Source organism: Pituophis catenifer, unplaced genomic scaffold (genome assembly GCF_029215685.1).
Source record: "Pituophis catenifer annectens isolate HBS135680 unplaced genomic scaffold, rPitCat1.0.hap2 SCAF_3, whole genome shotgun sequence".
Lineage (NCBI taxonomy): Eukaryota > Metazoa > Chordata > Lepidosauria > Squamata > Colubridae > Pituophis > Pituophis catenifer.
The window spans coordinates 35,801,387-35,821,465 of record NW_027256883.1 but is presented as its reverse complement, the minus strand read 5'-3'; the positions used below and the strand labels follow the sequence as shown (position 1 = coordinate 35,821,465).

The window sequence follows — 20,079 nt, the reverse complement described above, 5'->3', positions numbered from 1 at the left end:
TTTTATTTTATTAGTCCAATTTATATGCATATAAAGTACACATGCATGAAAATATTCATGCATGTGTACTCTATCCAGTTAGTGGCATATAAGCTAAGCATCACGTACCCCTTTAGTTTAGGCTTAGTATGTAAGTTCAGTACAAGAGTGTGTGTGTGCGTGCGTGCATATGTATCACAGGTGGATTTCAGCAGGTTCTGACCAGTTCTGGAAAACCGGTAGTGGAAACTTTGAGTAGTTTGGAGAACTGGTAGTAAAAATTCTGACTGGCCCTGCCCCCATCTATTCTCTGCCTCCCAAGTCCCAGCTGATTGGGAGGAAATGGGGATTTTGCAGTATCCTTCCTCTGGAGTAGGGTGGGAATGGAGATTTTACAGTATCCTTCCCCTGCCATGCCCACCAAGCCACGCTCACCAAGCCATGCCCACAGAACCGGTAGTAAAATGTTTTGAAACCCACCACTGGTATGTATGTGTACGTGTATGTATGTATGTATGTATGTATGTATGTATGTATGTATAGGCATAGGTATATATGTATAACACAAAATATTATAATAATCAGCATGAGACATTTCCTAATACTATCTTTAGTACAAATCCATAATGTTGAATGGGAAATACGTAAACATATTTTGTCCAGAAGTTTTATAATTTGGGATATATATTAAAATGATCCAAGCCCTTATGAACTGATTGAAGAGATGAAGAAACCTTGTATCTACTCTACACATGGCAATGGATTAAACACATATACTGTAAGCTTTGGGATAATACAATTCTCTTTGGAGGAGAAGACTGGAGCAAAATAGGTATTTTTTCTTATTATTTTCTTATTATTGCTATCCTAGGAAGAGGGTTATGACTTCCTTTTCTCTCCTTTTACATAGTCTTCCTTTTCTCTCCTACATAGTCAGGAAGTCCATTTTGTTGCTTTTAGCTTCCTTTGAGTTTCCTAAGTGCTTTAGCCCAAGTTACTTTTTACCGATATTACTACTTATTTGTACAATTCCTTGGTGATCATGCCTATTTCCCATATCTTATACATGTTCCCTTTAATTCTTAGTTCATTCAAAATAGGAAGGAAGGAAGGAAGGAAGGAAGGAAGGAAGGAAGGAGGGAGGGAGGGAGGGAGGGAGGGAGGGAGGGAAGGAAGGAAGGAAGGAAGGAAGGAAGGAAGGAAGGAAGGAAGGAAGGAAGGAAGGAAGGAAGGAAGGAAGGAAGGAAAACAATACTCTAATGGTTTCCTAAACTGACTTCTAGCTGCACTTTTCCTTGTAAGAATGATATGCAATTGTACTTCCAGTATCTTATTTTTTAAAAGTTCCCAACCCTCCTATATTCACATTTCCTTTGACCTCAGAATTTCCTTTGACCTCAGAATTTCTGTCCATGGAATCAGTATTTCTTTACGGTTGTTGAACTTGGATATTCAGAAATGTTATGTGCATAAAATAACTAGATTCCAATTTTAATTTCAGCAGCATTTGACCCAAGATGACAAAGTCACTTCCTCCCAATGTTCATGCTGTCTTTGCCTCTTGAGTGAAATCTCTGTTCGTTAGGATCACATGTAGGGAAGCCTGTTGGCTTCTGGAAAATGAGACATTGAGCAAGATGATAGAGGAGTTTTTAGGATGTGGTAAACTTGACTGTTGTGGATATTTTGATATCATCTACCAAATTAAAATTTTAATTTGTAAAGCAACTATATTTAAAATAATTTCTTCTCAGCAACTGGGAGACAGTAGGTTGCTTTATGATCTAGATTTTAAAATAAAATATATGATTAATATGGATGGACACACCCACATTCACATCAATTTATCATGTGAGTGAACATTTGCTTATGTTTGGAGATGATTTTGGGCCAGGTACATTGCCACAAGTGGAGGTGGAGGAGGAATACAATCTCCTAGCAATGTCTATTTTGCTATGAGAGATAAAGAACTAGATACAATGCGCAGTTAGTTTCTATGACCCACAGGTACTTGGATGTTGCATCCATTTGAATCTCTTGTTTTAGACTGGCATGGGGAAAGCCAGAACATTTGAGACCTATCTTCTTAGCCACTGAAAATTCAGCTTAGTGCTGGTTCTGACTGCTGAGTCTTTATTTCCATGCGTCCAATGAAATTCATCTTCAACATAAATTGCCATTTTTAATAGCCTTAAAAATATTAGTACAGATGTTTTTAACATGCTGAATTATACTCAAAGCCTTGCAGCTGGATAGCAGGGCAAACCATAGGCATGTGTGCTTCAAACTTCAATATTGGGCATGATCTGATAAACAAAGCTCCACCACTTTTTACCTGTACACAAAAAGAGTTTCAATTCCTGGCCACACCTGCCATTTTGACCTTGTTAATCTCCCTTGAAAGATGGTATATCTTTTTTATCTCTTTTTAATGAAGTGATCTTTCCCATACTTCCAAAATGACACTAAAATGCCTAAAGTGCATGATTCCTTATAGAAGGAATCCCTATGTTTCCCCATGCAAAATAGTATAGTTAATGACTGGATAAATTTTATAGGAGTTACATTGCTACACTGACCTTTGAAGGAGTTATTCAAGCACAACAGCATACAGGGCATCACTTCTATCTGTGCATATTCTGTGTTCAAAATTCAAGATGATTGTTCATGATATTAAAGTCCTAGATTGATTGATTGATTGATTGATTGATTGATTATTGTTTTTATTTCTAATTTATATGGTCACTCATCTCAACAGCCCTGTACAATACATGTAATAAATGGAGCTTTGATGGCATGTATATGGATGCCATCTTGACTTTTTGACATCTAACCTTACCCCTTGCAGATAGCTTATGTTCATGAAAATTCTTATTATATACTAGATTTTACTGGGGGTTTTTTGTTTAGCAAATGTGCCTATCCACATTTTTCTTGCTAATTTTTAAAACAGTTTTTGAACATATAAAAAATAGGATTCCAGAATACGAGAAGACATCCCTTTCATTGCAGACAGCTGCAGGACGGAAAGTACAGTGTAATTGAGTTCTTGCTATTAATAGCAGGTGATATATAACAAATCTGATTTCAGTCATTTACAAGTCAAGAAAGAGAGACACAATTGCTCTATAATGAATTGATGAGATTTTACTGCATTAGATATGGATCAGAATGCAGTGACTAAAAACACTCAGTTGATACAATGGTGGGGCAAATAAAAACACAGAACAAAGTAAAAGATGTGTTTCACACAATGGAGAACAGAATTGAGGAGACAAATGTTTCATCAGTCAATAAACACAAAAAGAAATTTAAAAGCACCACGGTTTTCACCTGAAATATGTTGGAACTAATCATTAATATATAAGCAAATATTCATGATCTACATTTCAGTTTGAAACAACTATAATGTAATAGTGGGAACAATGTATAATGATGACATAAAAACAAACTATATGAAGACAACAACTAAAATTATCATAGCACTACCCTTGATTAATTTGAAAATATTAACATTTACTTTTTTGAGGAGATAAGCTGAATTTGTTCTACATTACAAAAAAGTAAACTTAATTCATTATTGACTTCCAATTTTCCCTGAGTTGGATTTAACTGTAAACTTAACTTCATCTACCCTTCTGGGTAAACTGTTAATTACTTGCTTTTTAAGGACTCCAGTTATTGGATTAGATTTTCAATATTTCTGGAGCAGCCTAAATAATTATTTTTTTTTTTCTGTGTGGCTAGGAAAAAAAGTCATAAACAGTACCTCTTGCTCATAAACAGTACCATGAATATTATGGTACTGTCTCCACATAAGACTGAAATAATAGTATTAATAATTGATTTTATTCCTTTCTACTTACACATCATATTGCCTGATGTCAGGTTTATAAGGATGTAGTGACAGTCATGGGTGCTGGGATGTTCCTAGATGATGGCCTTTGAATCTTTGCAGTCCTGAGCAATTGTGCTTGAGTTAATCTGTTTATTGTCTAAATTTTCTCCCAGATGCTTGACACTTCTGAAAGATTAATACATTAACAACAGCAGTAAAGTCCAGGTTTGCACATCTTCAAGACATTTTTATTAGCAAATGGCACATGAGATTCAAAGGTCACCTCAAGGGGAGACTTTTTAAAGTTGAACAATAATATTTATGTTCAGATACTATGCTGGTGAGATCATGTGGTAAATGGTTCTGATTAAATGAGCTAAGACAACCACTACATATTAACTGAAAATTCTCATCCATTTCTTGCTTTCTTGTGTGTTGCCCACTTTCTAAAAATATCTGCCTGGCCATACAGATTCAAAAAAAGCAGGAATAAGATCCAATTATCTTATCATATCCTATGCTTGAATAATTTTGTTTATATTGGCAGCATGTAAATTTAATAATTAATTAAAATAAATTAAACGCTGGTACCAGTTGAAGTATCTTCCTCTAAGAATATACAGAAAAAAAAGTATTTTCATATTTCCATTATTCTATTAGCTACTCATTAATCTGACGTGCTTCTATTATATATGAATATCATTCTGGCATCTGATCAACCACTTGGGGTTTCATCATTATATACTTTAAATCAGAAGCTAAATCTTTATCACCTTATATAATAGTGATCACTTTCCTAGATAGATGGAAGCAAAAATAAGATTGTGAGATTCCCTATTTTATTAATGTCCTAGCAAAACAGTAACTCTGGAAGATGGTGATGAAAATAAGCGTTATGTTTTAAGGTTTCTTGAAAAAAGACCATCTGGAAATAATTTGAATGTCACCCTGAGCTTTCTGAAGCAAGAACATGGCATAGGTTTGGTAAATAAAACTTTTCAATAGGCTGATAACTTCTTGGAGAGAACTTTTCTTAAATATTCTCACAGTTCTTTCTGGTGTTACTGTCACAAATGATGACAGTGAATACATTTTTTTTAAAAAAAAGGGAATTAACATAAAACAGTTTCATTGTCACTTCATTTAAGTATTTTTGATTTTGTTCAGCAATTTTGTAACTCTTTAATGAAATATCTACCTAGTTTCTCACGCAGTTTGAAGAGTTCATTCATGGGAACCTCTGTTTCTTTCTTTACCCACAATATGTATCTCTATTTCTTTGAAGAAAATATTACAACAAAAGCAAGTAATTCTTTTGAATAAGAGCACTAGTTCCCATTTAAGGAATTCCAAGGATAAAAAGGTGAAACACATGTATCTATCTGAAGTCTTTGCTAAAACAAAGTAGTAAAATATTTATTACAAAACTTTACATGGCAGAATAAAATTTCACTAATAAAATTTCACTAAAATAAGCGCACGCACACACACACGATATATAACAGGGGTGTCAAAATCACAGTGTCATGGCATCGTCACGTGACATATTGGGACTTCCCCCCTTTGCTAAACCAGGGGTGAGAGTGGCCAGCATGGGACACATCCGGCCTGCAGGTCGTGAGTTTGACACCCCTGATATATAATGTACCGGTATATCAATATGTCAAAATGGTGCCATCTGCATTGCATCTTTCATTATACTATAATTTCAGGGAGCTTTACAGACACAGACACATATACAAATTAGAGAGATCTGATTGAAATAGGACTGAAAAGAAATGAATATTCTCAGAATCTCAGCATGAAGGCAATTATATTTATTCTAAGTAGCATTACCTTAGAGTCCCAGCTGATTAACAACATGGTTTTGAATTCTTACGTTATTTTCTAAATAAGTCCTAACTAGATTAACGATGCAAGATGAAGAAAGAGCTTTATTAAAATAATGAAATGACTGTGAATTAGTTACAGTACTTTTAATCTCTATGAAAGCACAGTGCTAAAATGCCAGGAAGGGAGCATTAATGAAAACACATTTTGTACTGTACTGTTTTTTAATCATGGAAAGATTAGGACATAATGTGGATGATTTTAACAATAAAAACTATTAAAAAAAACATGAAGACAACATCTACTTCATGAAAGCATTAGCCCTCATTCAGTATATTAACAGTATATGACATATCACTATGGTAATCTTTTAAAAAATCTCCATAGTAGTGAAAGGTTGAATAATACCTGTCTTCTATAAGAGGAATGTGTAATTCTGGACCATTTTGACCATTTCTTGGGGCATCACAGGAAATAATCAAACAAATAAAGAAATAAACAAAAGGAAATTTTCTGAGCAAAAACTGCAGACTTTCTTTTTTGAAAACTGCAGACTCTGAGTAGCACAAATATTTGGAATAAATTGCTGGGTGTCCACTGAAGTCACATTGGCTAGGGTTATTAGATTCCGAGATCATTAGATTCTGGAGATTCCTGAGTCTTGACCATAGAAGCATATGTAATTTCCTTCAGGATGTTTTGTGCATCTAATGGGGATTTGAGGATTGGTTCTTAAAATCAAATACTAGAATGAAAGAATTAAACAAAACATTAAAGTTTTATAATACATTTTACTATCTTTTAACTCTTCCCCTGTGATTTTCTGAAAATCTTTTCACTATATTTGTGGGGGGGGGGAGCAGGGAATGAATGAAAATCATATCCATGAAGTGTTCCAAAGGCAATGAGTTTAAACTCAGCATATTTGCAATAAACTGGGTCAGAATCTTGATAACTTGATGCTAGTCAATTTTTGTTAAACTGAAGACAGAGGGAATATCAGTCACGGACAAATTCTTTTTCCAAAGCCTCTTTGAATGATTTTTTTAAACAAAAGAGCATCTGCATAGATATATAGAAATATTTCTCTCCCTCAGAAGATTTTATAACTGCGAAAAAAGCCCCATAGGTTATGAAACAGATGTCTTTACACATTTCATGTATCGCTTGTTTTCTGTACAGATATAGCAATGCCAAAACACAATGCCAACAGGATGCACAATTCCGTTTTTTATTTGTCTTGGCTCCTCTTCTTAATATAAATATGTCTGGATCTGGCTGGAGATGCATGTTTCCAATCAGCTTGATTGTTTTTAGCTTTCCTTAAGCCAATTAGCAATTAGAAAATCATATTTAAATTTGTTAATTTCTTTCCCTTTGGTTCTCTTTTATGGGAAACTGAATATCGTAATGACAATTTAATAACATCAGGTCGTCCTTACAAAAACAGTTTGCATACAGAGGCTACTCTAGAAAAACATGGTTTCAGTTTGGTTCTTATGAGAATGACAATATTTTTCAGTTGATATGTAGTGGCTGTCTTCACTAATTATTTTAAGAGCATGGTTCTTATTATAATAGCAATACTTTTCAATTTCTTTCCAAGGTGTGACTCAATAGTTCTCCTGTGTATATGTGACATTTATCTTATACGACTGGCACGCATTCTGAAGATTGGAAGGAAGCTTAATCAAATTCTTTCTATAGAAAGGACACTCTTTAGTTATTTCTATATTTATTAATTCAGCTAAAACATGCCTATTTCAAGATTTAGCCTAAAGGCTCTCAGAACAGTGTACAGAATCAAAGCTACACAATCCCTGCCTTCAGGCTTATAAACTAAAGATGCAGTACATTAAGAAAAGAAGACGATGGCGGAGAAATAAAACAAGATAATTTGGTCAAGAACTCTTAATATTTTATGAGCAGTTATTTTTAAAAAAACATTGTTATTAAAGCAATAATGCTCCTAAACCTTCAGCCAATCCACTGTTTTGGCTTACAGTTGTCCATTTCTAAGTTAATTCAGAATTTTTATAATCTTAAAAGAATGCTGTTAAGTAAATCTTCCCACAAATGCTGGAGCAAGTTGAGTGGGTGTGAGCAAATAGCAATGAGTTAACTGGGACTTATTTCTAGGTATTATATTGTTAATTGACTTCAGATTTTTTGACAACTATGTAAAGAAGCTTACAAAATTAGATGAAAGAATAGAAATGTCATTGTTGGTAGGTCCACATTATGAGCTCTAAATTGCAACCCAAAGCCCTCCAAACATAAAACTTATAAAACAGTAAAAAGTTCTGAGAAAAACGAAACACCAACAAGCAAGCAAGCAAGCAGGATGGATGGATGGATGGATGGATGGATGGATGGATGGATGGATGGATGTGTGGTATGATGGTGAATGCCAGTAACAACAGAAAAGGGTGACTGGGCACAGAACAGATGATACCACCAAAGCAAACTATAGAAATAATACTACAGAACAGTTAGCATCTGGAACAGCAAGACTTCTCTTGGGAAGATCATCAGAGGTAGATGATGAAATGAAATGGCTGTACACTGCAAGGCTCCTTATGGACCTTCAGGTAGGCTTGGGAACATGGCATAAGATCTCAGTTACTGAACAGAAAACAAGTGAGGGCTATTGTCCAGTGGGGCAGAAAGTTCTCTTCCAGGAAGGAATGAACAGATCATAGACATGGGACTTACTCAGTCCATAAGACCACTAACTGGAGTTAGGTGCAAAAGTGGCTTAAAAAGGCTGATGTAGAATTGCAGAACAACATGCTGCTAAGCAGTTGTAAATGATGCTGTTCTCACTCTAAAAGTTTCCACATAAATTATTTCACAAATTAGTTTCTGCTGAATTGCTTCTTTCTTGATTCTGCTAGCCTATTTTAGAAGGTGCAATTGTTAAAACATTGCAAGCCTGAAATCCTTCCTGATGTTACATTTCCCAGAAAGTTACCAGTAGATTCTGATCTACTTTCTGTCTCACCGAGTTAACCATTTATTACCTTAAAAGTACCAGCACTTTGAAACAAATAAACATTTAAACATTGTAAGCATTCTACCTGCCACAAAATGGTCCAATGGCGATACTTAGGCCTAACTACAATCTGTACATGTTTTCCAAGAGCAACATCATCAAAACTTGATTCATTAGACCAGTGTGGAGACTGAGAAAGCCTGGCTCAGGTTTCTGCCTGCTTCCTGAAAATCTAAACAAACTACTTAGCAAAGCATTAGCATATCTACAATTCTTAATCTCAGATCTGCATAAAAAGAGATATATACCTTCAGTATGGAAGATAAAATGGATTCCCAGGGCAAGCTTTGTGCAATTAGTTGAATACAGGAAATCCTTTGGTTAAATGGCAATTGGGACTGGGATTGCTGTTGCTAAATAATGCCGTCATAAAGCACAACATCATGTGACCACATTGCTTAGTGGCAGCACTCCCTGTCAGTCCTGATTGCCATTGTAAATCCAAAATGTGTGGGATTACAGGAAGCAGGGAGAGGCAGGAGTCCCAGGTAAGGAGTGTAGGGGTGCTGTGAGAGTGAGTGTGTAGGCCTGGGAAGGCTTGATAGAGCTGGTGCCAGCTACACACAAGTAGCTCACTCCTCACGGGAGCCAGAGGAGGGTTGGTGGAGGATGCATGTGCGTGTGCATGCTGTGGGTGGGAGAAAAAGTGGGAGCAACTGTACCAGAGCAACTTGCAATCTTCCCTGCTGGCTTCCCCACTGGCTTTGCTTGTGGGAAGCCAGCAGAGCTCATCAATGTTGTCATGTGACCACAATTCCCTGTAGCATCATAATCATGACCCAGGCACCCCCGTGTCTGGATCATGATTATGTGACCATGAGGGTGCTTAGATGGCTTGAACTTCCTGGGTCAGTCATATCTTAATTTTTTTCAGTGCTGCTATATCTTTGAGTAGTTACTGAATGAATGAACACAAACTGAGGATTACCTGTAATATCTCCTAAAATAATTTCTCAAGAAAATAACCCTTCCCAATAATCCTTGATTATCAGTGTCTTTTTGCTTTAGCTCTAGGAGGTTTCAGGAAAGGAAAGGCTTATTTCCCATCATAGTCCTTCTTTTCCAAAATATTTGATTAAGTTATAAGTTAATTATATATCAGAATATTTCCAAAATATTAGGAAAAGCATTTTTAAAAAATGATATATATCAGCCACATCTCTTTCTATCATATATTGTTTTTATAAAGATTGATTTACTGTTCAAATCTGTCAGTGTCTTCCTTTGAAGATCCAGGTAATAAAAATTTATTAATAATTGAAACCTTTATTTGTTGTTATTGTTGTTAGTTGCAAAGTCGTGTCCGACCCACTGAAACCCCATGGACAACATTCCTCTAGGCCTTTCTGTCCTCTACCATCCTCTGGAGTCCATTTAAGCTCACGCCTACTGCTTCAGTGACCCCATCCAGCTACCTCATTCTCTGTCGTCCCCTACTTTTACCCTCAGACTTTCCCAGCATTAGGCTCTTCTCCAGTGAGTCCTTCCTTCTCATTAGGTGGCCAAAATATTTGAGTTTCATCTTCAGGATCTGCCCTTCTAAAGAGCAGTCAGGGTTGATCTCCTCTAGGGCTGACCGATTTGATCGCCTTGCAGTCCAAGGGACTCACAAGAGTCTTCTCCAGCAAACCTTTATAACTTTATAACTCCACTTATATCAGTGGATCTATGAGTTGCACAATCAAGTATAAAACTTCAGATGAAGTTTGAGCTGTAGCAATCAAAATTTTAAAGTCAGGATGGATATTCAAGCATTTACGTTGAAATGATAATAGCAACTTGATCTCTTAACTAGAATTTTCTAACCATAATGTCACATATCTTCATATTCTTCGTTATTAGGATACAAATGTTGGAAATAGGATGCTGTAAGGAAAATATTTCCACCATACATCCTTATAGGAGATACCTTTGAGTAATAGTTTGGATGTTGACAACCATTTCATTGTAGGTCTCTTCATGGTCCTCCCTCCTGGTCATGTGACCAAGATCAGTGCATATACAGACTAACCTGAGCTTCCCAGTGGAGACAGACACATGTACCATATACACATAACAGATACTACATGGAAGAAAATAAAGATGCCTTCTATGACTGCTGCTGATAAAGTGGGTGAGAAGAATTCAAGAAGTCATATTCTGCATGCTTTCCTTATCTTGTTTTCTCAGTTACATAATCAAATTACATATATAACTTGGAGGAAATTCAAGGTTTTCACTCCAGATGATTTTCTATTCAACATCAATCTTGCTGCAATATACAGTATATTCTAGGCATTTATTTTTTTAAAAAATCATCTTTGTTCTTGCCAATTTTTATTATGGCCATCAGAGCTTCTTCAAAATCTGGTAACAAATCATGATCTATAATGTACAAAAGGAGTGTTATTAAATACTCATATTTACTATGTTGAATTAATTAAGTTTTAATTAATTTAATTCCATGGAATTCTCTTGGCAACATTTTTCAGAAGTTGTCAGTCCTAGTCTTAACTACTACACCTGACATTCAAACCAGGGATTATTGATACCTATACCATAGCTATACTATAACTTACATTTTAACTAATTCACATATAGAAGAAAATTTCTTAGATGGGAGGTATTTTTTCTAACGTGGAATAAAATTCTTTGAAATCTATATATTACTAAAGCTCTCACTGTCATGATATTTAACTAAGCAAAATGATATATACATAAGACAACAATTTTTGAATCAAAGTACTTCAATTGGACTAACGTATAGAATATGTTCAAATCTGGAACACATGTTTTCCAAGAATGAAATTTGGGGAAATTGTGGCTGTTTAATAGCTAGTGACTGCTACTGTGCTGTTATGTGGTCACATGATCTTCATTTTCAGTGTTCTGTGACAATTTCTCAACCAGTCTTGCAATCCCTCGCTTCCTCCCCCACTCAGCAGCAGTGACTTACCTGCCTCAAGGAAAGGAAAAAGGAGAGAAGGGAAAGGAAGGGAAAGGAATGGAAATTTCCAATGTCTCCTGCCACAAATATCATGAGGGAACTCAATGGGGAAGCCACAGGAAGTTGGGAGTTGCTCCTACTCCCACTGCTTTTTTGCCTGTCCTTGGTTATTCTATTTCTAGTAAGAAAATATCTCAGAAACAATGACCCAATGGGGCAAGGGTTGTCCAGTATATTTTTATTCCTTCCTATTTCTATAAATTGCTTTTACAGATTGGTATTAACATTCTGAAAGCTTTAGAATTGGTAGGTTCATGTTTGGCTTAAAGATACGGAAATCTATGAGCCTATTACTTGTTTATTTTTATTTTTTTAAATCCTCCGATTCATTCATAATTTATCTTAGAGTTCAAGCACTTGGAGAAGTATATAACCAGGGGTGAAATGCTCCCGGTTCGGACTGGATCGCCCAATCAAGTAGCGATGGCAGCGGGTAGTTCAGAGAACCGGTAGCAAAAATCCCTGCCCCCCCTCCATGCCCAGCTGAGCCATGGAATCATCAGAGGCTTTTTAAAAAAAATTTAAAAGCATTTTTTCTACAACCTCTTCGGCCGAAAAAATGCTTTTAAAAGTAAAAAAAAAAAAAGCCTCTGATGATCGCGCAGCTCAGCTGGGATCGTCAGAGGCTTTTAAAAGCATTTTTCTACAACCTCTTCAGTCGAAGAGGTTTTAGAAAAAAATTTTTAAAAGAAAAAAAGCCTCTGCCAATCAGGCAACTCAGCTGGGATCGGCAGAGTTTTCAAAAGAAAAAAAGGCTCTGCTGATCAGGCAACTCAGCTGGGATCGGCAGAGGTTTTTAAAAGCATTTTTTTACAACCTCTTCGGCCAAAGAGGTAGAAAGAAATGGTTTTAAAAGTTTTAAAAAAAAAAGTTGGCCACGCCCACCCAGTCACATTAACACCCCCCCACCAAGCCACGCCCACAGAACCGGTAGTAGCACATTTTACATTTCACCACTATATATAACTGTAACAGATGTGATAGACTGATGAAATGTCTCAATATGACTGTGACCCCACATGAATACCAAGCCAGTATTGTGTTCATAATACCCCTTGATTCCAGTCTACCCTCTTCTATGACAACCCTCTTCTCATTGGCATCCATTACACATGATAATATACAAAACTCTGCATGCAGATGGTGGATATTGACTTAGAACAGTGCTATCTGTGAGTAAATAATTTAGAAATAATACTTCTATGTGCTGTAAATCTTGAACTCATCTCTCCCCCCACCACTTAGGTGGAGAATCATAAATCAAATCCATTTGTTTTGCTGGGATGGTTTACAGAAGGAGATTTCTACTACTATTTGTTTTGCTTTTCTTGAAAGATAAAAAGGAAAACATCACACATACACATTTTTTTTTCACTTTAAAGACAGGCAGGATATAATTTCAAAGGCCTGTTTGTTTAGCTACAGATGCTTTTGCTTTGGACATGTCTTTGAATATCACATTTATTTGAAGAATATATTAAGAACAAGAAAAGAAAGATTGTAGTACTCTGCTTCCACAACAAAAAATGTTTACGTTTAACTGCCTGTCAATCCATATATAGCCTGACATCTTTAATTATTTGTCAACAGCAACAAATTATTTGATGGAAGCAAATAGCTATCTGTTAAATTCTGATTCCAGGTTAGGCTACCCATTTTAGTGTAATTTATAAAAAGTGCTTTAATAGTCACAATGTAATTATAAGTATGCAACATTAATGTATAATGTATGCATTCATATGTATTCTCCTTTTGAATTGTTGTAAAGTTTTCAGAGCTGACCAAGGCTTTGAAAACCATACAAAACTATTTATGATTGTTCCATGGTAATTTTGTCTCCTTAGAAAACCTAGTACACATTAACAGGCCAACTTGTTGAAGGACTTTTCTATTTATATTGCTTTAGAAGGCAGATTCATGGATATAAATAAGTTTATATTGTAGGATCACATTCCCATGAAATGTTAAAAGATAAACCAGTGTCTCTGTAGCTCCCTATTTAATGGTCTGTTTGATTGATGGATGGTAGTTAGACTTCCTTTTAGTCATACAGATTGCCAGAGTAGCTTAGCATCAACCACAATTTAAAAGAAAAAAACAAACATGGAAAAAATGGGAAAAGAGTCAGTTCTTACAGTTTCAATTAAGAATTATATGGAATGGAAATAATTTAGGATAAAGGAAGTCAAAGTCAGCTAGTAAGAGCAATATAATCTCTCTGCCCTTTTCTCCTTTCATTGCAGTCTAATAAAGTATCTGCTTTTCCATGCCCATATTTGGAATGAGGAATCTGATGAGATATCACCCTTTTCTCCACAATTCTTTAGATATGAAACATATCTTTCTTTTCCTAAGATAATCATTTATTTGGCCAACTAGGGGGCTCACAGAAGCATCTTCTGATCTGCAAGGAAGCAGACCTTCCAAACCATCTTAGTTTATCACTACAGATTTAACATTTTCTGTATTTTTTTTTCTTTTGAACATTGTAACTTACTGTGATTCCAAACAACAGAACCTAAAAATGTGAAACTTAGAATAAATGAGCAATAGTAAATAGTGCCCAAAACATACAGTTTTATGAATATTTAAAATTTCCATGATTGTGCCTTTCTTTTAATTCACACTGGAGTACAACAGAGTCTTCTTCAAGAACTGCTAGGAAGCCATTGGTAGTGCAACTTTGTCCCTAATAACAGCTGATGTCCTATCCACATCCCATTCCAATCTCTCCTAGTTCCTTTAATGGAAGTGTCTATAAAGATCCTCCCTAAAATATGCTTTTCCAGCACACTTAATGTCTTTTAATGTCTTTCCAATTAAATCCAGATGTGAAAAGCTTAAGGAACAGTTCTCAGGACTGAAAAAGATGACATAAATCTTGCAGCTGACAGAGATCCCACTGAGCTTGGTTGGGGAAACTCACAGAGGACTTGTTGTGGGCCAGGAAAGCTGCTGGGTATAAAGACAGATGTGTACACTTCTATTGAAAATGCTGAAATAAAGAAAAGTTTTTTGAAATAGACCAGATACTGCAAATCCTACAAGATCAGCCCGATCCTGTGGGTATTGCAGGCACCCAGTGAGCCTGTGATCTCTCACAGTTCCCATTACCCCAGCACAGTTAATTAGTACAGTGAATGCTAAGCATTTCACAGGAGGAGGTCCTTCCCCTCCTTTCTCTCTTAATGAATAAAGGATCTCCTTTTCTACAAGAACATCACATGCTGTTTTCAGTGGGAGTCAAAAGGATTGCACATTTTGCAGGATGTGTTCATCACCCTACAGAATCCCAGCCAGCTTCCTATCCTTACACAAAGCTGTCCACGGCCTGCTTACAAGATGTCATATTAATTACAGTTTTTCACTAATCTGATGAGAATTTATTTACTCCTCAAATTGAACAATGCTGCTATATTGTTTATGCAGCTGGCAACTGCCATTATTCCCCAAAGTAATTTCTACAGAATATTTTTTCCTCAATAGGTGGTAAGAAGTGGATTTTCCTCCATGTTATCTATTTAAGGGAACTGAAAAAAATGTCCATAAAATTCAGTTTCCTAGGAATTGTAGTGGTTGATTTTAAAGCTACTGAAATATATTGCAATTATTTGGTAATCGTTCCATATTCAATTAAATATAAATATAAATGTAAAAGCTAAAGTTTTCTCTGTCCAGATGTGTCTGACTCTAGGGCATGATGCTCATCTCCTGAGGTCCGGACCATCCCCACCCTATTGGCCTTCCGAAAAGCGGTGAAGACCTGGCTCTTCTGGCAGGCCTGGGGCTGTTGATCTCGCTCTTGCGATCTGGCGAGATCCGGCCATGAATGGTGTGAATGAGTTTTAATGTTTTTAATTCTTAAATGTTTTTTATAATGATTTTAAATGCATTGTGAGCCGCCCTGAGTCTTCAGAGAGGGGCGGCATACAAATTGAATAAATAAATAAATAAATAAATAAATAAATAAATAAATAAATAAATCTCTCTTTCTTGGCCAAGGGAGCCAGAGTTGTCAGAAGACATTTCCTGTGGTCATGTGGCCAGCATGGCTATATGCCAAAGGCACACAGAATGCTGTGAATACTCCAACACTGGAAGTTTTTAAAGAGATTGTCTGAACCATTTGTTTGAAATGGTATACAGTTACCTGCCAGAGCAGGGGGTTGTTCTAAGAAGACCTTCAATGTCTTTTCCAACTCTGTTATTCTGCTATCTTCCCACCAAAGTGGTACCTATTAATCTACTTGCATTTGCATGCTTTTGAACATGGGCAGGAGCTGAGGCAGGAACGGAAGCTGACCCTTTTGCGTGGTGCTTGGGTCTTGAACCCAACTTCCCACTTGACAAGCTCAGTTTCTTTAACCACTGAGCCATCACACTCTCTATTGTATAAATAAAGACTATAGATATGTATTATTTATGTAATAATATAAATATAATATAATAAATATAATATAATATAAATTTATAAGTATAGATACATAATAAATTTATTAAGAAATAAATAAAATCCAAACACGAATGAAGGCAAATATAGGTGTCCCAAGATAAAGTTGCAGGATCCAATCTGGATTGGTCACTGAGATCAGATGTTTAGTCTTCCGAGGTTTTGGAGCCCATCCTCAGGCAATTTCTCTCTCACCAGAATGTCTGAAAGCTCAGAAGACTAAGCCTCTGGTTCTGATGACTGACCCAGATTAGATTCTGCAAAAGCAAACACTGTTTTTATAAGAACTATTATATTATAGACCATAGGACACAAGTACCGGTAAATAAGGGAATTTCCAAAAGATATAGATTTTTTAGTGGTATTGTGGATGATCACAGCAGAAATACTCTATGGCAAATGAGGCATTTGTTTTAGCATTACAAAAAAGCATAATGAGCCACATTATCAAGCATGGTTAAGCAGACTTTGACAGATGATGATACATTAACTGTTCTCAAAGATCTGCAACAATTTTGCTTTATGCAGTATTTATTTATTTATTTATTTGTTCAACTTGTATGCCGCCTTTCTCCGAAGACTCCGAAGACTCAAGGTGGCTTGAGTATCCTAACCTGATCATTACAGAAAGGAACAAGAGCTGTCTGTGGCTTCAAAAAGTTTTGAATTTAGTGCCCACTGCACAGAACTTCCTCAACATTTTCTGTGCACTGTTAATTTAATGTGATAGAACGTGATTTTTTAAAAGGGGGAGAGTAATTATATTAACTATATTAATCACATTCATTTGAAATGTAAACTTCATCAAATTTAATATTTTACCAGTCCCTGCCATTTCAGTGTCTTTATTCTTTCTTCTGTTGGTGGTGCTGCCTCCCTTCAAAGACCATGTCTTATCCCCCAAATATTGTGTGCCTCTTAACTTAAATTAAGAAATTAATATTGTAATAGTAGCATTAAGGGATATTTCTTGGCAATAAAGTAAATTATTTATTGCAGATGCTTTTTGGATAAAAGACAGTCAAATGACAGTGAATCAGCTTCTACCAACAATTGTGAACAAAGTCCATCTCTGTTCCGTATATATATATATCACACTGAAAGTATCTATGGCTCAGAAAAAATAGAGTGCATGGGTATGGGCCAGTAAGGTCAAAAGCAATAAACTGTACCCAGAGCTTGGACAGGGATATGAAAGAAAGGTCACATTTGTTCCTGGTCACTGATTTATTTAACCCAGGTTGGCTGCTCCTGCTGTAAACTCTAATACAGTTCACAATACCAAGTAATCCTAACGTTTAATGTTTGGCAGCTAAGAGTTGGACATTAAGAAGGTGGTGGTGAAAATAAAATAGGGAGATTCACTGTTAGCATTTCATTCTGTCACTGGAATGCACTAAGACAGATCAGTTTTGAAATTGTTAGAAAAGCTTGTTTGATTCCTCCTTCATAGATTAAACATGGTGATATCTGATTTATCTTTTCTCCCTTGAAAATTTCAGGCAATGAGGGACAAAGAGACTGCTAATAAACCCAGTGGATGCTGTTGTCTTTTCAAGAGGTGTAGCACTACTTCATCATAGGCCGGGAAAATACATCTCAAATTTCAACCTCAAGACTCTTTAGTAGTTGCTTCATCTGGTGCAGAAAAGAATGTCTATTTTTTTAAATAGGGAGAACACAGAGAAACTATCATTTTTTGCAGTTTTGTATTTTTTAGTAAAGTATTATTATCTAGGTTTCAAGTTTTAGTCTGATTATATTGTGTGATTATAGATAAGTGATATGTTTATAAGCACTTCAGAGTTTCAGTTACTAAACAAGCTGGTCCAAACAATTAAATTAGCAGAAAATCATAAATTCAACCAACAATTTTTTTTGAAGTATGAATATTTTATAGATCCACATGGAGTATCTTTACCTTAACTGAGTATTTAGTTTTGATGGACATGAAAGCAAAAATTATATTAATTTTTTAAAAATAGTAATTTTACATATTTAGACATATAAGCAATAATGTGAAATTCTAAGACACGTTTTCATGGACTCTGAAACTCTAAGCTATTTGAAGAGCCCTAGTTTGATGGAAATTTTTCTATGACTAAGAAGGACACAGGAAACTGCTTCTGCTCCCCATTAGGAGAAAACTAGATAAATGAGAACACAGACAAAAACTGCTAATGGACAATTATTAGAGCTATTTGCAACCAGGCATTTTTCCATCTGGCTAAAACTTATTTGACACTGCTTAACCCAACAACTGCAGCCCCGCTTTTTCTCCAATTATCCTAAAGCCAATGCAGTATAGTGACTATGATATTAGGATTTGAACAGGAGACACCAATTATAGTACTTCTTTAGATATGGAAAACTGGTTGGGTGACTTAGGGCCAGTTACTTTCTCTCAGCCCTAGACTGGGAACTTGAAAAACCTCTATCTGCTGACCTGCAGTGTACCAGCTTGATAGAATATGATATTTAACCTTCAGTGGACCAACTGCTGATAATAAGTACACACACACACACACACACACACACACACACACACACACATACACATACGCACGCACACCCCATAGATACATAAGGACATTAAGGGTTCCCTTACTACTTGAAGCTTAGGTCAGAACAGGATCCAGTGCTTTTCAGTTAAGCCTCCATCCCACTGCAACAGTCATCTCTCAGAAACAGATATGTTGTCCTTCATTTTGATGCTCCAGAAAGCAATTAGGACCAAGCTCTTTCACAAAGGTGTTAATTGTTAAAATTATTTCCAGACGAAAGATGCCAAGGAATACTTTATTGAACTGTATCATTTGATTCTATTTAACTGCATTTGTTAAGTTTGGCTACCTCCTACTTTGCCCACAACACCAAGTCTATTTGAGCTGATGTTATAGTCATTCAGCTACTCTGCCTGGTAAAATACTTGGTCTTCTAGAAAGTGCTTTGCATTTTGTTGGGGAAGTTATTTCTGTTACTCATTTATTTTTTAAAAGCTTGTTAGTGGGTTTTGCAGTTCAGCCTAGGGCTGAAATTAGCCCATATAATCTGTGTATAATATGCATATTCCCATAAGAAATCCTGTATGATTATTCACATTTGTCCACCACCTGGTCACCATCTGGTCATCATCTTGTTGCATGTTTATAAAATTTGTGTATGGCAGTTAGACCATGTGAATATACACTAAAGTGTGTGATTCCTTTTTTCGTTCCCTTTTTAACCACAAACATCTGGTTTATTTGCTCATTCGTGAAAAAAATTGCTTGTAAAATAAATTTCGATTCAATATGTTATAACCAGTACATTATTATTGTGACAAACTAACAGGTGTTTTCAACTTCAGTTGCATCAACATACCTATTTACTTAAATACCAGACTATTAAATATCTGAGAGAATCAGTTGTCATATGCCTTCTTTTCTCTTGCAAGCCAATAGATAAATACAAAACCATCAACAACAACAAATCATATGGAATATGTATTTGTATTTGTGGAAAAAGAAGAATTCTGCATGAGCAAGAAACTGACAAAATGAGTATGCACCTAAAGTTGTGACTTGGTATAAGGTGGCTTCATCTATTCAGAATAAAGATATTATTATTTATAGATGAGGAAGTTATACTATTTGTTCAGCCTACCTATGAAGGCCAAGCAGGTTGTGGAATATGTCTCCCCAAATAAAGTCAATTCAGTAACTTCTGAGAATATAAGATGTTTTAAAATAAGTCAAGCTATGGTTCATCTAGTTCAAGGCTGGACAATCTTTTGAAACTGCAGCACTTAGTGTTTGAAAAGAGCTTGAAGACTGCAACTGAGAGAGTGATGATGCAAAGAGATGTGGCTTGGGTTGTTGAGTTTTGTGTGTCATGGTTTGGGCAAAGAATTTTGAATACATTTGTAAAAGCAAAGTTAAACTTATTTTTTTAGCAATTAT

At 35.8% G+C, this 20,079-nt stretch overlaps 1 protein-coding gene across 2 annotated transcripts in view; it reads right to left on the bottom strand.

Moving 5' to 3' along the window:
• Positions 1 to 20,079, bottom strand: part of STAU2 (staufen double-stranded RNA binding protein 2) — a 133,869-nt gene that overhangs the window by 17,133 nt on the left and 96,657 nt on the right. Inside the window, exon 7 of one of the 2 annotated variants that reach the window (XM_070942204.1) lies at positions 3,846 to 4,003. The exons of the other annotated variant lie outside the window; for it this stretch is intronic. The gene's annotated coding sequence lies outside the window, so the exon portion shown is untranslated. The remainder of the gene's footprint in view (positions 1 to 3,845; positions 4,004 to 20,079) is intronic. 2 annotated transcript variants of the gene reach the window in all.